The sequence below is a fragment of the Dromiciops gliroides genome, chromosome 1 (assembly GCF_019393635.1).
Source record: "Dromiciops gliroides isolate mDroGli1 chromosome 1, mDroGli1.pri, whole genome shotgun sequence".
NCBI lineage: Eukaryota > Metazoa > Chordata > Mammalia > Microbiotheria > Microbiotheriidae > Dromiciops > Dromiciops gliroides.
Genome location: NC_057861.1, coordinates 565,559,393 through 565,580,605, shown reverse-complemented (window position 1 = coordinate 565,580,605; position 21,213 = coordinate 565,559,393).

Sequence of the window (21,213 nt, the reverse complement as noted above, 5' to 3'; positions counted from 1 at the left end):
GGAAGGTGGGCTAGCTGTACCAAATCTGAAGCTCTACTATAAAGCAGTAGTCATCAAAACTATTTGATACTGGCTGAGATAGAGTGGTGGATTAATGGAATAGGTTAGGCACAGGAGCAACAGTAGTAAATGACTTTAGTAATGTACTGTTTGATAAACACAAAGACACCAGCTTCTGGTATAGGAGCTCAGTATTTGACAAAAACTGCTGGAAAAACTGGAAGATGGTATGGTAGAAACTAGGCACAGACCAACATCTTACACCATATCCAAAAATAAGGTCAAAATGGGTACACGATTTAGACATAAAGGGTGATACCATAGGTAAATTAGGAGAGGAAGGAATAGTTTACCTCTCAGATATATGGAGAGGAAAACAATTTATGTACAAACAAGAGACAGAGAATATCATTAAATACAAGATAAATGACTGATTACATTAAATTTAAAAAAGTTTTTGTACAGAAGCAATGCAGAAGGGAGACAGAAAGCTAGGAAACAATTTTCACAGCCAGTATTTCTGATGAAGGCTTCATTTCTAAAAGATGGAGGGAACTAAATCAAATTTATAAGAATGCAAGGCATTCCTTAATTGAGAACTGTTCAAAGGATATGAACTGGCAGTTTTCAGATAAAGAAATAAAAACTATCTATTGTCATATGAAAACATGCTCTAAATCACTATTGATTAGAGAAATGCAAATTAAAACAACTCTGAGGTACCACCTCACACCTATTAGATTGGTTAATATAACAAAAAAAGGAAAATAATAAATGTTGGAGAAGCTGTGAATTAGAAAACTAATGCATTGTTGGTGGAGCTGCAAACTGATGCAACCATTCTGGAGAGTAGTTTGGAACTATGCCCAAAGGACTATGGTACTGTGCATACCCTTTGACCCAATAATACCACTGCTAGGTTTGTATCCCAAAGAGACCATAGAAGAGGGACAAGGACCCACATGTAAAAAAAAATATTTATAGCAGCTCTCTTTGTGGTGGCAAAGAATTGGGGAATGTCTAAACAAGTTCTGGTATATGAATGTAATGGAATACTATTGTGCTGTAAGAAATGATGAGCAGGAGGAGTTCAGAGAAACCTGGAACGACTTATTTGAACTGATGCTGACTGAGAAGAGCAGAACCAGTAGAACATTGTCCACAGTAACAGCAACATTGTATGATGATCAACTGTCATGGATTTAGCTCTTCTCAGAAGCACAATGATCCAAAACAATTTCAAAGAAGTCATGATAGAAAATGTTGTCCCTATACAGAAAAAGGAACTGTGGATTCTGAATGCAGATTGAACTGTACTGTTTCTACTTTTTACTTGTTTTTTTTTTGAAGTATTTCCTTTGTACTCTGATTCTTCTTTCACAATATGAATAATGCAGAAATATTTTTAATGTGATTGTACATATATAACATATATCAGATTGTTTTATGTCTTGGGAAGGGGGGAAGAAAGGGAAATTGGGTGAAAATTTTGGAACTAAAATGCCCATGAAAACAAATGTTGAAAAATATCCTTACATGTAACTGGAAAATAATAAAACACTTTTATAAAAAAATATAACTGCTTTTTTTGTAATAGCAAAGAACTGGAAACTAGAATGGGGGTGTCCATTAATAATGAAATGGCTGAACAAGATATGCTATAAGAGTAATGAAATGCTAGATTGAAATAAGAAATTTTTGTATATTTCTAGAGAAACCTGGCAAAAGTTTGAACTAATACAGAATGTAGCAAGCAGATCCAGAAGAATCATTTGTACTATAACATCAACATTTTATCAATGAATAACTTTGAAGTAATCAAGAATTATCATAAATATAATGGAAAACAATTACTCCAGAAGACTAAATGATTCCATCTATTGAAAGAAATTTAATAGAATAAATATGCAGAATGTCATATACATTTTTGAACATGACTAATATTAGAATTTGTTTTTATTTGACTATTACTATTTGTTAAAATGATTATTCTTTTTCTTTTATTCATCAAAGGAAGAAGGTAAGGAAGTAAGAAAAAATAAGTAATTGTTAATTCTTTACATCAAAAAAGAGACCAAAAGGCTGTTAAGACATCCCTTTTCAGCAGTATCTTTGGTGGTTTTCCCCAACCTCTTTATAATCACCTGCTGGCCAAACTAAGAACCAAAGAAAGTCAGATATAAGGATGGGGGTGGAGCCAAGAAGAAAGAAATGGGGGGCAGAGTGGTGGTGGTAGAAAATTGGATTAATTATACTGTCCACACAAAATATCCCCGAATCAGTGTCCTAAATGGTCATTTTCAACATCTGAATACCTTTTCCTCACCAGTGGTTTTAAATAACAGAAACAAGAAAGCATAAATCAAATTGGACCTCCAGAAGAAAAATGAATTATTGGTAAGAAGCATTTTGCAAGAACACTTGAGAAAGTCAGAAGAGTTACTGATAAAAAGACAAAAGCTGACTGTGGAATAGAAATGAACAAAATTTAAAAGAAGTGACTCATTAGATAAATATTTTAAAGCAAAAGAAATTTAAATAAAAGTCCCTAATGAAGTTTAGGATACCAGAGAAATTCAGCAAGTCCCTCTGAGAAAAAATGGAGCTTGCTTTTAAGTCTAAAGCAATTGGTCTTTTTCCTTTTGATTTTTTTCTCCCTCACATAAACACTTTGTTATATCAAACCATCATTCTGCATTCAACTTAAACCTTTTATCTTTATGTAGAGATATTTAGCCTTGGTTACTCTTTTGAGTTTCATTCTGAGACATACAACCAAATATTAGACATTTTGAAGTCTATAGGTCCAAAGAAGTACTCATTGTCATTGACACTCAAGGCCCTCAAGACCATCCCACTATCTTTACTTTGACTCAAGCTCAATATCATTCCAAACTTTCTCTCATTGCATTAAAAAAATCACTTGCCACATTTTGATATTTCTATTCCCACATCTCTCATATATGTTCTATCCTCTCAACTCATAAAACTAGTACTCTGATCCAGGCCCTCGCAAACTTTTGTCTGAACTATTTAAATAGTCTCTTATTTGTTCTCCCTGCCTCAACTCTCTCCACATTCTAAACCATCATCTAATTAACTGCCAAAATGATTTTTCTAAAACATAGTTCTAATCATTATGTATATACACACATACACATCCAATAAACCACTATTTTTCTCTTATTTCAGGATCAAATATAGTCTTTGTCTGGCACTTACATTTTTCACAACTTAATCCTTTCTTATATTTTCAACCTTCCTTCCAGTCTTCCATCCATCTTGACCTATTGTAATTCTAAGCACAAAATGTTGTATCGTTCATCTCTGTTCTTTTGCATTGGTTATCCTGTTTGTCTGAAATGCAGTCCCTTCTCACTTCTGCCTTTTTAAACTGCTGAGCTACTTTAAGACTCAACTGAAGGAACACTTTCTATATGAAGTTTTCTTAGCTTAGTTAGATCTGAAAGAGTTTATCTGTCAGTTATCACATCACAGACTTTGAGAAGATAGAGTTATTCCCACACCATGAAAACTTATCAGAGGAGGACTTTACTAACAGCTCCATTTGTGAGTGTGCGTGTGTATACACAAATATGTAGATATGTTTTTCAGTGTAATCCCTCTGTCTGAGGGTAAGACATATCTAGAAGACATTTTCAATTTATATAATCACTTAATGAAATAGTATTTCTCAGCACCATTAACAACGGTTGATTATCTGTGTCAGAATATAATATGACACATAAATATAGGTATTCAACGTATATATGTACACATGTAGTATGCATTCATACATTCATACATACAAATGTTGATTGAGCCCTTATGTATTATGTGCTATAGCAAATACTAAACTTAATAAGACACTATTTCCTTTTTGAAAGAGTTAACAGTATAATAAGGGAAAAAAGACATGGGTACTTATAATATTAGTTTGTATGTAAACATTTCTAGCCTTAAAGAATTCAAAGGTAGGGATAATTATTTACCATTGGGAATTCTAACATTTTTAATGGAGTCTTGAAATATGAATAGCATATGTCATGTTGAAAGAGAGGTGAAAGCATTGTATTTGGAGAGAAAGACAAGAAAATAGACAGATGAGAGAGTATGAGGTGTGAACAGCAACATTAAGACTTCTAGCTTTCTTGTAGTATAAAGTGGTTGAAGAAAATAGTGGTAGCTGAAAAGGAAGGATGTTATCAAATCAAGCAAGATCTCAAATGCCAGGGTAAGGCATTTGAACTTTATTCTTTTAATGATGGGTGAGCATTTGAAAGTGTTTTATGAAAATGAATGACACAATTAGAACTATGTTTTAAAAAAATTCATCTTTGCATTGGAGTACAGAACGAATCATAGAGGAGAGAAATTAAAGGCAGGGAGACACATGTTAAATTATTTCAGTGATTGAGATGAAAAGCAATAAAGGAATAGGAAGGAAAAGGAAGTTTGAACTTTCCATAGTCACAGTATCTTGCATGTGGGAGCCATTGATCAAAAAGGTTGTAATACAATAGTACTGTACCTGTTATAAAATGCCATATTATGGCATTTTTGTTATCTTATCTGATAGAACAACACCAGAATTTGACTGTTTTAGTATAGGCACTAAAGAAAAATGTTCATGTATCTTGCTTTGAATATTTGAAAAACCTAGCAAAGAAATATGATGGTGTTGATCTCAGTTCTGCTACTTACAACCTCTGTGAACTTGAGCAAATCACTTAAGCTCTTTTTTCCTATTTTTTTCATCTATAAAATGAGATGATTGCATTAGATGTCTCAACTATATCATAAACCCTATTATTCCATTATCATTCTATATAAAGTTGGAAGCATCCTAAGAAATTGAATATTCTGTCTCTTTACAAAACAGAAAATTGAGACCTAGTGGGGTCATATGATTGACTAAACATCACATGAATTGTAAAGTCACATTGTTGCGATTTTAACTCAGATCTTCTGATACAAAATCTAGAGTTCTTCCCACTCTAGTCAGGCTATCCCTGAACAACAAGGGTTCTGCAACTAAAGCCAAGTATAGAATTCTGACAGTCAGGCAATCCTGCAGAGTTGATTTTGCACACCTTTTACAACAGGGAAGAATGACTAAACCATTCCTTAACTTTATTCATAAGCAGTGTGACTGAGTCTTTTAAAAAGGTAAATGAAAGACAAAATAGTAGAACACTTTAAAAAAGTTTATATATATATATATGACCACATTGTGCTTGAGGAAAGCAGATATCATTGAGAAGAAATCTATGGCTGGTTAAAATATGAGATATCTCATTAATCACATAATCCATTAAATAATATATTGAGGTTGTTAACTTGATATGCACCATTGAACAGTCCGGAAAATATTGCATAGGCAGACAAGTGCACCAAAGCATGACATTATAATAGCTTGTGGATATAATCTCTGTAAATAGTTCTGCAGCATATCCAATTCTTTTTGAGCTGCGTTGTATAATAAGATTATTCTTTAAATCACAGATATTAATAATGAAGATTTTTCAATGCCAGAACAAAAACCGTATGTTTGAATAAAAAAGACTGGTATTGAAATGAACATTTTTCAATTTGAACCTGTGTCATAATAATATTTCCTTCAATTTTCTGAAGTATCTCAAAAGATCTCAGATTTTTTAAAAAGTTGATTTAAGAAAAAAGTGATATTTTCCTGACAAATATACAAAAGTAAAATAATTTCAAGGACCAGATTAAAATACATTAAAAGATATTCATATGTATGTATGTGTGTATGTATGTATGTATAAAACTTGTTCTTCTGTACTTTTACATTTACTGTCAATATAAGTATATGATAAACACAATAAATTACATAATATACTACATGTACACATAACATATACAAATATATAATTCCATATAGCCATGCATAGAATTTGCATGTGGATTGTATATATATAACATATATACATACAATATGTTACACAAATGTGTGTTATATAGTGCATTACATGTGACATACACACATGATGTATATACATATGTATACAGATAGGGAATATAATACATGTACACATATAATTTTTAATAGCCTAAAATTGCACTAAGACTTTTAGAATACTCTCTATATTTTTGGAAATAAGACCTATAAGATAAATGCTTCAAATGTTCCCCCACCCAGTTAACTCTTTCCAGATGGCTAATACTCACACACACACACACATATACAAAATGTATACATATACTTTTTTTAATCTAACACTTAAGTGTCTTCCTTTTCATCCTGTCTTCTCAAATCCTCACCATTTCTACTTCCTCATACTACCAGAAATAAACTGAATCACTTGCCCACTTGAGATTTAATTTAGTAAAAAGCTGCAAATCAATGTAAAGATTGAAAAAAAAATAGGTGCAACACCCCCCATATATATATATATATATATATACACACACATATAATTTGTGTGGCTAGATAGATTTGTGTGTATGCATATCTTTTAGCTAATTCCTTTTTCTATTCAATTTTGTATTTCTTTCAGAAAACATTGGAAAGGCTAAATTTGCAGGGAGGGCGGGGCACAGATTCTTTGAAGACCATCTGTTGGCAGCAAACTACACTACTGTTTCTATGTGTGGTATTATTAAAAGTCTTACCTAATGAACTTTATACACACACACACACACACATATTTGGCAGGGCAATGAGGGTTAAGTGACTTGCCCAGGGTCACAATGATAGTAAGTTTCATGTGTCTGAGGTCAGATTTGAATTCAGGTCCTCCTGAATCCAGGGCCAGTGCTTTGTCCACTGCACCACCTAGCTGCCCCCCAAGATTATATAATTTTAAACAAAGAATTTTCACTACTCAGTTCCATATGAGAATATACAAGTGAAAAGTTCAGGAATGTTGTAGAAATAATTTTATAATTTTCATTTACTTTTAAAAAGGATAGAAAAAAGATATTTGGTAAAGGGATATACATACATATATATTTGTGAATAATCTCTTTCCATTTGTCATTTACCTCTATGAAGATGATTTTTAAAAAGCTAAAACAACAGCTTTTTGTTCTCTCTTTCTTATCTAAAATATATATCATTTTGTCTGCAATTTCCAGTTATGCAAACCATTTCAAAGAAACAAGATAAGTTGATAATAAAATAATAGTTAGATAGAATTTCTATAGCTTTAAAATTTGCAAACCCTTAACAATCTTATTTTATTCTTACACCTGATGCCATTATTACTTATACTTTTTGAGATAAATAATATGCATTCATTCATTCAATGAAAATTGATTAAGGTCACACTATGGTATGAAGATTGGTGGAAAATACAAGGTAAAAAGAACACTTAATAATTACTTATAATCTATTAGTACAAAAATATCTAATATACTTTCAAGATGTCTAATGGGAATTCCTGCCTATTTTTCCTGTACTATTACTGTCACACCATTCCTCTGTTTCTGAAATAAAATAAAAATGTTTTCTTTATATATGAATATACATAATGCAGAGTATATATAAATATGTATGAATATATAAACATATAGCTATACATATATACATACATACATGCATGATTATCTTCAATGCATAAAGGAGAAATTAAGTGAAAATCAACAGAGAAAAATCTAGTTTCTGGGAGAAAATCTCTTGCAGATTCACAATCAATATGAACACAGAATTTATCACTTTAGACTTAATTTTGCAAGGTGATACTGCCATGGAGGTATTAAATCAAACCTAAACTATTAAACTAAATCATTTACTGAAAAACATCATATTCTAAATATAGCCATTTACTGTTTGATATATATATATATATATATATATATATATATATATATATATATATATATATATAAATTTATGACAACATGATATAGTAGAAAGAGTTTTGGGTTTAGAGTAAGGAAACGTGAGTTCCAGACCCAGGTTTGATATTTACTAGCTACATAATATTTAAAAATATCACTCAATCTCTGTGAGCCTCAGTTTCTTCATCTGTAAAATGGCTATAATCATACCTTTCCTATCTGCTTCATATGGGTGTTGCAGAGATTAGACGTGAAAATGCACATAAAGCCTGTCACAAAATTTTAAACATTATATATTGATTATTATTTATAAGTGTTTGGGCTATTTCCAATCATCGCTCCCTCTAACTCATTTGTTTGTTTGTTTGTTAGTTTGGTGAGGCAATTGAGGTTAAGTGACTTGCCTAGGGTCACACAGCTAGTTAAGTGTCTGAGGCCAGATTTGAACTCAGGTCCTCCTGACTCCAGGGCTGCTGCTCTATCCAATGCACCATCTAGCTGCCCCTACTCCCTCTAACTTTTAAGTGCACAATATTATTTTCCCCAATCAATGAATTATCCTTCATATTAGGATAATGCATATAACAGTACATGCTAGAACTCTGAATCTGAGTTATTTTCTCATTTTTGATAATAGATTTGTCCTTTTACTAACCCTTTTCTCCATAGCCCAAGTTGTGGCCCTTGAAACACTTTTAGATGTTTAGCATCATCTTAAATTCTTAATTTCATGGCAATTTTTCCCTTTTCCTTGCAAAATTATTTAGGTGTTCTAGTAAAAAAAAAAAACACAAACAGTGGTACCTGGTCAAATAAAATAGAATACTGAGTGTTGCCCATGTCTTATTCATGGAGAAAATTTGGTTTAAGGTTTACAATATAAGGTAATAGATATAGATAGAGAAGAAAAAAATGAATTCTGAAATCCAAACCAATGATACTTGTAGTTAATTTTTATAGGAATCACGAAATACTGCCTCATCAAACAGTACATTTTATTCTTCATTTGGTAAATCTCAGGGGTATCCTTTAGGAATAGCCCCTCAGTTGGCAGCTAGATGTCAGAGTGGATAAAGCACTTTCCCTGGATTCAGGAGGACCTGAGTTCAAATCTGGCCTCAGACACTTGAAAGTTACTAGCTTTGTGACCCTGGGTAAGTCTCTTAACCCTCATTGCCCTGCCAAAAAAAAAGCCCCTCAGAGAGAACCTTGTAATGCTCCATAATGGATGTCAGTGGTGGGAATAATGGGGAAGGAAATTGATTGACTTTTTAAGGCATTCTCTAGATGGAGTTATATATTGCTTAATCTTCATGTGAAGACTTCTAGTAGTGGAATGGGCAGATGAGAATTATTTTTTCCAGTGGTCATGAAGATAGCTGAAGCAGGCACTGTAGAGTGCTTTAGAGCTTGTTCAGACATCAAAGATGCCATGTTCATCTGCTGCATCTCAGGTCATAGACAGTCATCCTGACTTTTGACCCACATAAATCCAATTCACGTCTAAGTCAAGACATCACCCCATGATGGTGATGTCATTGGTTTTCTAAAATGAAGGACTAACAATATAGAGCAAAAAAAGTACTCCAAGGCTTAATTTACCCTACTGACTCTAATGATATCAAATAATTTCAAGTTCTAAACTTTAAGATTGAGGCTAGGCACTTCTACTCGAGGTGCTGAACTTAAAATTATCTTTATGTTTTTCTTTTCTTCATCATATCATTTTCAAACAATCTGGTATGAAGTTTTCTCATTTTCTTTTTATTCACATCTTTTAGTAAACCTGGTTAACTAGGTTGGATGGGGAGGGAGGGAGGAGAGAGGAAGAAAAGAAAAACTGCATCAAGTGAAATACAATCTTGCTCTATTAGAGGCACATAAAAATGAAGGATCACTAATATTAATGGTAGTAGAAATATTTTTTCTTATTTACTTTTAATTTTTAATTAATTTATTTATTCATTTAGAATTCTCCCATTACATGCAAAAAAATTTCACATTGATATTTGAAAACTTTACGTTCCAAATTCTCTTCCTCCCTCCCTCCCCACCCCCTTTAAGAACTCAAACAATTCAATATAAGTTATACATACGAAGTCATGCAAAAATAATCCACATTATTCGGATTGTGAAAGAAAACAAAAAAACTTTAGAATGAGGAACTAACAAAAATTACTTCAATCAGTATTCAGATATCATCAGTTCTTTCTCTGTAGAAGTAATGCATTTTTCATAAGTCCTTCAGATAGAATCCTGCTAATCATTTCTTATAGCACAATAGTGTTCCATCCCAATTTCATCCCACAATTTGTTCAGCCTTTCCCCAATTAATGGACATCACTACAATTTTGAATTCAACTTTTTTTTAAAATCTCTTTTAGGATACCAACCTAGTAGTGGTATTGTTAGGTCAAAGAGTATGCATGATTTTATAGCCTTTTGGCCATAGTTCCAAATTGTTCTACAGAATGTTTGAATCAGTATACAACTTTACCAAGAGTATATAATGTCTTGTTTCCCCGTATTGGCTACAGGATTTGTAATTTTTCTCTGTTGTCCTATTATCCATTCCAGTATGTATGAGGTAGTAATCAGAATTGTTTTGACCTGAATCTTTCCAATTAATAGTGAATTAGAGGGGCAGCTAGGTGGCACAGTGGATAGAGCACTGGCCCTGGAGTCAGGAGTACCTGACTTCAAATCTGCCCTCAGACACTTAACATTTACTAGCTGTGTGACCCTGGGCAAGTCACTTAACCCCAACTGCCCTGCAAAAAAAAAATAGTGAATTAGAGCATTTTTTGTCATATAGCTATATGGGGCTTTGATTACTTAATCTGAAAACTTCATGTCTTTTGACAATCTATAATTTGAGGAATGGGTCTCATTTCAACAAATTTGAATGGGTTCACTATGTCATTGAGAACTGAGGCCTATTAGACAAATTTGCTTCAATTTTTTTCACAGTATTACTAACTGTATTTCCCACTTTACTATTCCCTCCCCTTGATATTTACTCATTGTCTGTCTTCCTTCACCCTATCCCTCTTCAAAAGTGCTTTGCTTCTGACTGTCCTCTCCTCGAATCTGCCTTCACTACTGCCCCATTACCCTCTTGTCCTCCCACTTTCCTGCAGGCCGTGATATATTACTGTACCCAATTTAGTGTGTATGTTTTTCCCTTTTTGAGCCAATTCTGATGAGAGTAAGGTTCACTCACTCCCTTGCACCTCCCCCATCTTCCCCTCCACTCCATAAGTTTTTTCTTGCTTCTTTTATGTGAGATACTTTACTCTATTCCACATCTCTCTTTCCCCTTCTCCTAGTTCATTTCTCTCTCTGCTTAATTTTATTTTTTAAAATAAATTATCATGGTGTAGTTAGGAAGGGCAGCAAAGTACCAACCCTGGAACCAGGAGGACCTGAGCCCAAATCTGTCCTAAGACACCCTATACTTACCAGTTGCATGATACTAGGCAAGCCACCCAAATCCAACTGCCCCACCCAAAAATAATAAAAAATAAATGCTTAAAGAAATCATCCCTTCATGTTCAACTCACACCTGTGCCCTCTGTCTAACTATACTCCATTCAGGTGCCCTAATAATGAGAAAGTTCTTATGAGTTAGAAGTGTCATCTTCCAAAGTAGGAATGTAAACAGTTTAACCTTTTAATATCTCTCATGGTTTCTTTTTCCTGTTAACCTTTTTATGCTTCTCTAGGGTCTTGTATTTGAAAGTCAAATTTTCTGTTCAGTTCAGGTCTTTTCACCAAGAATGCCTGGATTAAAGTGCAAGCATGCCTGTGGTTACTTTCAGATCAGAGCACTCACCAGGGCAGTAGAGAACATACCTCTCCTTAAATTGTACCACCTTGGAACCCCCTGAAGCTTGGGACAGTGCATCTAAGAAGCAGTACCCCACTTTAAGAAGAAGTTAATAGTCAAGAAATATGCTGGCAAAAATGAGCAGACAGAAAAAAAAATGTGGACCCTAGAAAGTTTCTTTGGTTACAAGGAAGATCAAAATACACCCTCAGAAGAAAATAACAAAGCCAAAGCTCCTATATCCAAAGCTTCTAAGAAAAATATGAATTGGTCTCAGGCCATAGAAGCACTCAAAAAGGACTTTGAAAATAAAGTAAGAGAGGTAGAGGAAAAAATGGAAAGAGAAACGAGAGAGAGAGGCAGTAAAGTCATGAAAACAAAAGTCAACAGCTTGAAAAGCCAAAATGGTCAAATGAAAAAGGAGGTACAAAAGCTCTCTGAAGAAATTAGAGTTGCTTAAATCACTGTGGCTGCAAGTTCTGGTGTGCCTGTGCCCTTCCCCGACCTGGGCCACCACTCAAGACTGCTTCCTGTATCTGAGATTGGGCAAAGCAACAGAGTTCTGCCTCAGTGCCAGCAGAGACCCCTGTAATCTCCTCCTGGGCAACCACTTGACCCTCTCACCAGTCCTTGAGTTGAGTTCCAGAAGCAGCTGCTGCCACCGGTCATTCTGAGGCTCCCAAGGCCTGGTTCTTTGGGGTGGCCTGCCTGAGACTGGATCTGTGTTGGCATGGTATATACAGTTCTGAGCTTCACTCTTACTGTGGTACAACAGATCTTCTCTGACAATCTTCTAAGCTATCTTTGGCTGAAAAATGATCTCACTCCATCCTTTTGTGAGTTCTGCTGCTCCAGAAATTGTCTTATGGCATTATTTGAAGGTATTTGAGGGGTTTGGTGGGAGAGGGCCAGCAAATCACTGTCTTTCGTCCTCCATCTTGGATCCACCCTTAAGTGCTTTTCAGAAATGTTTTTTAAAAACCTAGTTTCCATATGGCATGTAAAGTTCTTTCCATATATTATCTCATTTGATCCACACAATAAGATGATAACACTGTGATGTGGCTGTTCTTATCCCCATTTTATAGATCTTTTAGAGAAAACTGAGGTTCATTAATATTAACTTACTTGTCAAAGGTCACTGGGGGCAGCTAGGTGGTGTAGAAGCACTGGCACTGGATTCAGGAGGACCTGAGTTCAAATCTGGCCTCAGACACTTGATACTAGCTGTGTGACCCTGAGGAAGTAACTTAACCCTCACTGCCCAGCAAAAAAAAAAAAAAAAAGAAAAAGAAAAAAGGAGAAAAGATCACACATCCAATAAAAACTCTTACTGTATGGCAAAATTTTAATTACTCTGTTCTTTCTCATTTAATCTGAACTTGCATGTCTATTTGCTATGGGAGACCACAAGAGGACAATGAGATTCCCAGCTATAGAGGCTCAAGTGTCATAACAAATCCTTCCACCATCTGTAATGTCCCAGACCATCACAGAAAAATAACTCACCTATAAATAATAATTTATATTTTCTGATGAATTTTAGAATTAAACATTATATAAGGGTGACATCAGGACAGCGGTTTATGCACTGGGTCCTTTAATATAATCAGCCAAATACTATAAGGGTAGTCATTTCCTCATTGATATAAATTAGCTTTTTGTAGAGCAGAATGTTGGGAGGAAATCTTTACATACAGCACTGTTGTTGCTTTATGTTAATTCAAGTTAAAATAAAAATGATGAGCCATTAATTTTACATCATGTTTATGCTTGAAAGACAGAATTATCACAGGACCTTTTTCTTGTAGATCAACCCATGATTTAATTGGATCAAAACAGAATCTCCCTGGTGTTGTGTTAAAAGACACACCAGACACACAAGCAAACATCTTTTTGTTTATAAAGCAAAATTCAAGGCTCGAATTGTAAAGTAATTTCATTAGGAATTGTGCCTGGTTTTGCAACACTGCAGGAATATGTGATCTGTGGCACTTCAAGGAGAATCCAACACCCCAAGAAATGTATTTGATTCCCTCAGTTTTCCAGTAATCAAAAGATAGGGTGAGACAAAAGTGTTTCAGTCAGTAAGAGAGAACCACATACAAATTTATTTTTGTCATATTGTGTTTGTTCTTATTGCCATATTGTATTTCCCTGTCAATAAAAAACAATGTGATAGATGATCTTTATTTCTTATTTTTAAGGTGCCCTCAAGTAAAAAAGCAGTACAAATTGTTACTTTACTTTCTTATAGTCCTATAGTTTTATCCATTTTATTTTGATCAATGTTCAGGTTGCTCAAACCCTTAGCCTTAAAAGGGAAATAATATAGATGTTTAGGCTGCAGTTCTCATGCCCACTTGAGGAAGGAATATTTTTTTTTCAAAAGCCAGTTCATTCCTATCATTCACCACATCACTTTAAAAAAAATTTGTGGGAAATGGTTCTGTTTATGATTTGGGTAGTGGTGGGGGCTTTGTTTGTTCTTTATAATTCAATTCAACAAACTTTTATTAGACATGTGCTTAATGAAAAGAACTAAGAAGACAAAGATGAAAACAATGGTTTCTGTCCTGAGAGTCCTTACAGTACATTAGTGCCAAAGAGGGAAATGTGGCATTAAATACAAGCCTCTTTGGTGCTAGTTCTTTTGGGTTAAGACACAAAGAGAGAATAATTAGCTGTATGTGTATAATGAAGTTTAAAGGTGGTTTAGTTGATCCATGGTCTTCTTCACTGGAACCATATCCTTTCTCAAAAGACATCCACCTTTCTTTATAAATACACAGAGATATATGGAAATGTGCATACTACAATTAATATTTTATCCCTCAGTGCAACTTATATAGTCAGTGATTCATGCTCTTTAACAAGCTCAGATCTGCCATTCACAGGTAGGACTTTTCAATCACATTCAGTCACAAAATACTTATTAAACCCCTGTCATATGTCAGACACTGAGCCAGGTGCTGGGGATAAAAAGAAAACAATTAAATATTCCCTGGCCTGAAGGAAATTGCATATTATTGGGGGAGATTACATGAACACAAATATTTTTAATTTTGGTAGGTGCATTAGTAGTGCATATGTGTGTATATACACACATATGTATGTATTTATGTGCATATGGGAAGAGGAAAGGAATAAGCTTGTACTGTACTAAAGTGCTTTACACATTTTATATCATTTGATCCTCACAAAAAGTCTATGAAGTAAGTCCTGTTATTACCTCCATTTTACATGGGAGAAAACTGAATTAGTAAAGTGTTAAGTGACTTGATGAGGATTACATGACTACTGAATGTCTGGGGCATGATTAGAGCTCAAGTCTTCCCAATTCCAAGCCCAGTACTCTATCCACTGTGCCACCTAGCTTAACTTGAGTTTCTCAAATATTGTGCTACAAGTTTTTATTTTTTGTTTCTTTTTTGCTTCTCTTTTCTCTTCCAGTCATTTAAGTGACATATATTTCTCTTAAAACTAATCACAGATCACTCCCTGTGTCACATTGTAGCTCAGGACAGTCCATCCTGGAAGTGGCTCTACATTTAAAGAGTTAAAAGCCAAGAAATAGATGGTCAAGATGAGTAGGCATAGAAAAGAGCAGACCATAGCAAGCTTCTTTGGGGGAAAGGTAGACCAGAATATACCCTCAGAAGAAGATAATAACAAAGTTAAAGATCCTGCATCCAAAGCTTCCAAGAAAAATAGAATTGGTCTCAGGCCATGAAAGTGCTCAAAAAGGACTTTGAAGCGAAAGTAAGAGATAGAGGGAAGATTTAGAAAGGTAGAAGAAAAATGGAAAGAGAAATGAGAGGAAAGTCATGAGAAAAAAGTCAACAGCTTGAAAAGCCAAATGGAAAAGGAGTTATAAAAGCTCTGTGAAGAAAATCATTGCCTAAGGATTAGGATTGAGCAAATGGAAGCTAGTGACTTTATGAGAAACCAAGACACAATAAAACAAATCCAAATGAATAAAAAAAATTAAGGGCAATATGAGATATCTCCTTGGTAAAAAAAACCAAAAAAACAAAAAAAAAACTGACCTGGAAAATAGATCTAGGAGAGATAATTTGAAAATCCCTGGACTACCTGAAAACCACAATCAAGTAAAGACCTTAGACATCACCTTCCAAGAAACTGTCAGGGAAAATTGCCCTAATATTCTAGAATCAGAAGGTAAAATAGAAATTTAAAGAATCCACCAATCACTTCCAGAAAGAGATCCCAAAAAGAAAACTTCCAGGAATATTATAGGCAAATTCCAGAGATCCCAGGTCAAGGAGGAAATATTGCAAGCAGCTAGAAAAAGGGAATTCAAATACTGTGGAGCTACAGTCAGGATAACACAAGATCTAGTAACTTCTACATTAAAGGATCAGAAGGCATGGAATATGACATTCCAGAGGGCAAAGGAATTGGAACTACAACCAAAAGTCACCTACCCAGCAAAACTGAGTATAATCTTCCAGGGGAAAAATGGGACTTCAATGAAAAAGATGACTTCCAGGCTTTTGTGATGAAAAGTCATGAACTGAATACAAAATTTGACTTTCACATACAAGACTCTAGAGCAGCATAAAAAGGTAAACAGTAAAAAGAAATCATGAGGGATATTAAAAGATTAAACTGTTTACATTCCTACATGGGAAGATAATACTTCTAACTCATAAGAACATACTCAGTATTTGAGCAGCTAAAGGAATATACTAAGACAGAGGGCACAGGGATGAATTGAATATGAAGGGATGATATCTGTAAAACATTTATTTTTAGTATATCCTAGTTTTTTGTGGGGCAGGCAGGGTGGTGTGGTTTATTTCTGGGGCTGGATTTAGGCTCGGGGTCCATGGCTGGTGCTTTGCCCACTATATCACCTAGCTGACCCATGATGACATCTTTAAAATAAAATTATGGGGGGGTGGCTAGGTGGCTCAGTGGATAAAGCACTGGCCCTGGATTCAGGAGTACCTGAGTTCAAATCCGGGCTCAGACACTTGACACTTAGTAGCTGTGTGACTCTGGGCAAGTCACTTAACCCCCATTGCCCTGCAAAAAAAAATAAAATAAAATAAAATTATGGGGTAGGAGGAATGCACTAGTAGAAAGAGAAAGGGAGAGGTAGAAGGCAAAGTAACTCACATAAAAGAAACAAGAAAAAGTTTATGGAGTGGAGGGGAAGATGGAGAAGGAGTGGGGAAGTGAGTGACCCTTAATTTCATCAGAATTGCCTCAAAGAGTGAATAACATATACACTCAGGTGGGTATAGTAATATATTTTGTTCTGATGGAAAATGGGAGGGGTAGAAGAAAAGTGGGGGAGAGATGAAGGAAGACAAGGCAGATTGGGGGAGAAGGCAGTAAAAAGTAAAGCACTTTTCAGGAAGGATAGGGTGAAAGAAGATAGAAAATAGAGTAAATATCTAGGGTAGGGAATAGTATGGAGGGTAATACAGGTAGCAACTGTAAAAGAAATCATGAGCAGGATGCTATCAGAAGGACGTATGAAAAATGCAAACCATCAACAGAGTAAGAAGTGATGGTATTTGAATACAGATTGAAGTATGGTTTTATTTGTTAGCTCCTCTTTCTAGAATTATTTTGTTTATTTTCTTTTACAACTTGACTAATGTGAAGATGTTTTGCATAACTGCACATGTATGACATATTGAATTGCTTGATTGCATAGGGAGGGTTTAGGAGGGAGAGAGGAAGAAAATTTAGAACAGAAAGTTTTAAAAAATCAACGTGAAAAATTTGTTTTTTTCTCTTTTTTTACATGTAACTTGGGGAGAATTCTAAATAAATTTTTTTAAAAACCTAATCACAGAGAGGTGAAGCCAAGATGGGGGAGAAAAGGCAGTGTCTTCACACACCTCTCCCCAAGATCCCTTTAAATATCTTCAAAAATGCCATAAGACAATTCATAGAGCAGAAGAACCCACAAAAGGATGGGGTGAGATCACTTTCCAAACAAAGATGCCTTAGAAGGTTCGTCAGGGAAGGTCTGTTTTACCTGAGTGAGAGTAGAGCTCAGACCTGTATAGGCCATGCCAGCACAGATCTAGCCCCAGGCAGGCCACCCCACAGAACCAGGCAGTGCCCCATGTTAGGAAGGAGTTAAAAGTTAAGAAATAGGCTAGGAAAATAAGCAAACAGAGGAGAGTGCTGACCCAGGAAAGTTTCTATGGTGACAAGGAAGATCAAAATACACCCTCAGAAGATAAAAGAGGTAAAGGGAAAACTAACAAATCAAGTATTGTGGAGCCAGAGTCAGGACAACACAAGATCTAGAAGCTTCTACATTAAAGACTTGGAATATGATATTCTGGAGGGCAAAGGAACAAGGATTTCAACCAAGAATCACCTACCCAGCAAAACAGCATAATCTTTCAGGAGAAAAATGGGAATTTAATGAAACAATTCTTGGTGAAAAGACCTGGGCTGAATAGAAAATTTGACTTTCAAATACAAGACCCTGGAGAAGCATAAAAAGGCAAACAGGAAAAAGAAATCATAAGGGATATTATGAGGTTAAACTGTTTATATTCCTGCATGAGAAGATGATACTTGTAACTGTTGCATGTAAATCTATATGTGGTCACCTCATTCCTGTCCCAAATGTAGGCAAAATTAGCTGGCATTCCTAACATAGTTGCTCCTTATAAATTAGAAGCTTTAGCACCAGTTTTGGGGCATTAAGCAATTATTAAAGTATATTAAATATTGGTAAAGAGAGTAAATATGTCTCTGAAAGTTCAGAAGGTTATTCCACATCCTCTGCCACCAAGAGTGCCTCCAAAGAGAGTCTAACTGAGAGTAACTGTGTGTGGAAGCTTCTTCTGGTTGCTGGAGAAAAGGTGTTCCATACACACTGCTTCAAGGTAATTGGATAGCATCAACCAAATCCATTGGTTCACTGGACTTGAGGGTGGTCCTGTGTCGAGGTCAGAGTTCACACCCTCTGAGAACACAGCCTTTTGAGGGCCAGGCAGGTGTGGTTTTACTTGAATTAACTTTGTTGTTGTTGGGTTTTATTTTGGGGGGGGGGGGGCAATGGGGATTAAGTGACTTGCCCAGGGTCACACAGCTAGTAAGAGTCAAGTGTCTGAGGCTGGATTTGAACTCAGGTACTCCTGAATCCAGGGCCGGTGATTTATCCACTGTGCCACCTAGCTGTCCCCTAATTGAATTAACTTTAAGTGAGTTAATTAACAAAGTCAGTCAATCCAATCTTAATCCAATCAATCCCCTGGGGGGGGGGGTTGGGTATTCCCAAGATCCTATTATTTTCTCACATAACTCATAAGAATTTTCTCATTCTTATGAGAATGAGCAGCTGAATGAAGTATATTTAAACAGAGAGCACAGGTGTGATTTGAATATAAAGGGATGGTGTCCTTTAAAAAAAATTAAGGGTTGAGAAGAATTCACTAGGAGAAAGGGAAAGGCAGAGGTGGAATGGAGTAAAGTATCTCACATAAAAGAAGCAAGAAAAAAGCTTATGGAATGGAGGGGAAGATTGGGGAGGTGCAATGGAGTGAGTGAGCCTTACTCTCATCAGAATTGGCTCAAACAGGGAATAACATACACACTCAGGTGGATATAGTAATATATCTAACCCTGCAGAAAAGTAGGAGGGTAAGGGGATAAAGGTGTTGGGGTAAAAAAATGGAGGGTAGATTAATGGGGAGGCAGTCAGAAGCAAAATACTTTTGGGAGGGATAGGGTGAAGGAAGATACAAGATAGAGTAAATATCCAGGGGAAGGAATAGGATGGAGGGAAATACAGTTAGCAACAGTAAGTATGAAAAAAAATTTGAAGCAAGTTGGTCTGATAGGCTTCAGTTCTCAAACACATAGCCAAACCAAAGTTTTTGAAGTGAGAGCCATTCTCCAGTTGATAGATGATCAAAAGGCATGAAGTTTTCAGATAAAATAGTCAAAGGCATCTATAGCCATATGAAAAAAAAAATGCCCTACCTCACTGTTAGAGAGATTCAGGTCAAAACAATTCTTGGTACGACATCATACTTATTGGATTGCATAATTGGATAGCAGAGGAAAGTGATAAATGTTGTGGGGTATATGGGGAAAATGAGACATTAATACAGTCTTGGTGAAGTTGTAAACTGATTCTAACATTCTGTAGATCAATTTGGAACTATGGCCAAAGGGCTATAAAACTATGCATATTTTTCAACCTAAACAATACCACTACTAGATTGGTATCCTTGAAGAGATGCCCATCAGTTGGGGAATGGCTAAACAAATAGTTGGATAAGATCATGATGGAATACTATTGTGCTATAAGAAATGATGAGTAGGATGCTATCAGAAAAACCTGGAAAGACATACATGAAGGGATGGAAAGTGAAATGTACTATATACAAAATTGTAAGATATATTATAAGATGATCTTCTGTGAATAACTTAGTTATTTTCAGCAATACAATTAACCAAGACAACGTTGAAGAACTTATGAAAAATGCAGTCCATCTAACCCAGAAAGAACTGATGGTATCTGAATACAGATTGAAGTATAATTTTTTTTTAGTTTCACTTTCTAAAGTTTTTTTCTCTGTTTTCTTTCACAATCTAATATGGAAATGTTTTGCATGACTGCACATGTATAACATTGAATTGTTTGAGTTCTTAACGGGGCGTGGGGAGGGAGGAAGGAAGAGAATTTGGAACACAAAGTTTTAAAATATCGATGTGAAAATTTGTTTTTACATGTAAGTTGGGAAAAAATAAAATTCTAAAAAATAATAAAACAAACAAACAAAAAAACCTAATCACAATTAGTTTTTGATGACATTTGTTTTGTAACATAGTTTCAAGTCCCACAATCTTATGACCCCTTCCTTGGTAATTTTCTCTTTATTTCCTCTGAAATTTTAGTTCTTTTGTTCCTCCAAATGAATTGTATTATTTTCTCTCATTCTTCAAAATATAACCCATGAAATTTAATTGAATTATCACTAAATCTGTAAATTGATTTAAAAATACCATTATTTATTATATTTGTACAACTTAAACATGATCACTGAATGATTTTCTAATTAATTTTTTCCTTTATTGCACTTGTGTTTTTCTGTTTTTGTAGTTATATAAACCTTGCTTGTGTCTTAGTAATTTAATGCTCAGATGCTTTTTTCTTCAAGTTTTTATAGTTATTTTAAATTCAATTTCTCTCATTAATTAATTAATTAATTAATTCTATTTGTTAGTTTTAAATAGACATGATAGGGGCAGCTAGGTGGTGCAGTGGATAGAGCACTGGCCCTGGATTCAGGAGGACCTGAGTTCAAATCCAGCTCAGACACTTTACACACTTAGTAGCTGTGTGACCCTCGGCAAGTCACTTGACCCCAATTGCCTCACACACACACACACACACACACACAATAGACATGAGAGGGAGTATGGTATTGTGGATAGAGAGCAATCTTTGAAACCATAATGGTATCAAACTTCTGATCAAGCCTTCATTTTGGGTTACTCCTGTCATACCTGGCCTTTTTTCTCTAGCATATGTTCTGCTGAACAAAGATGGGAGAAAATCATTCACT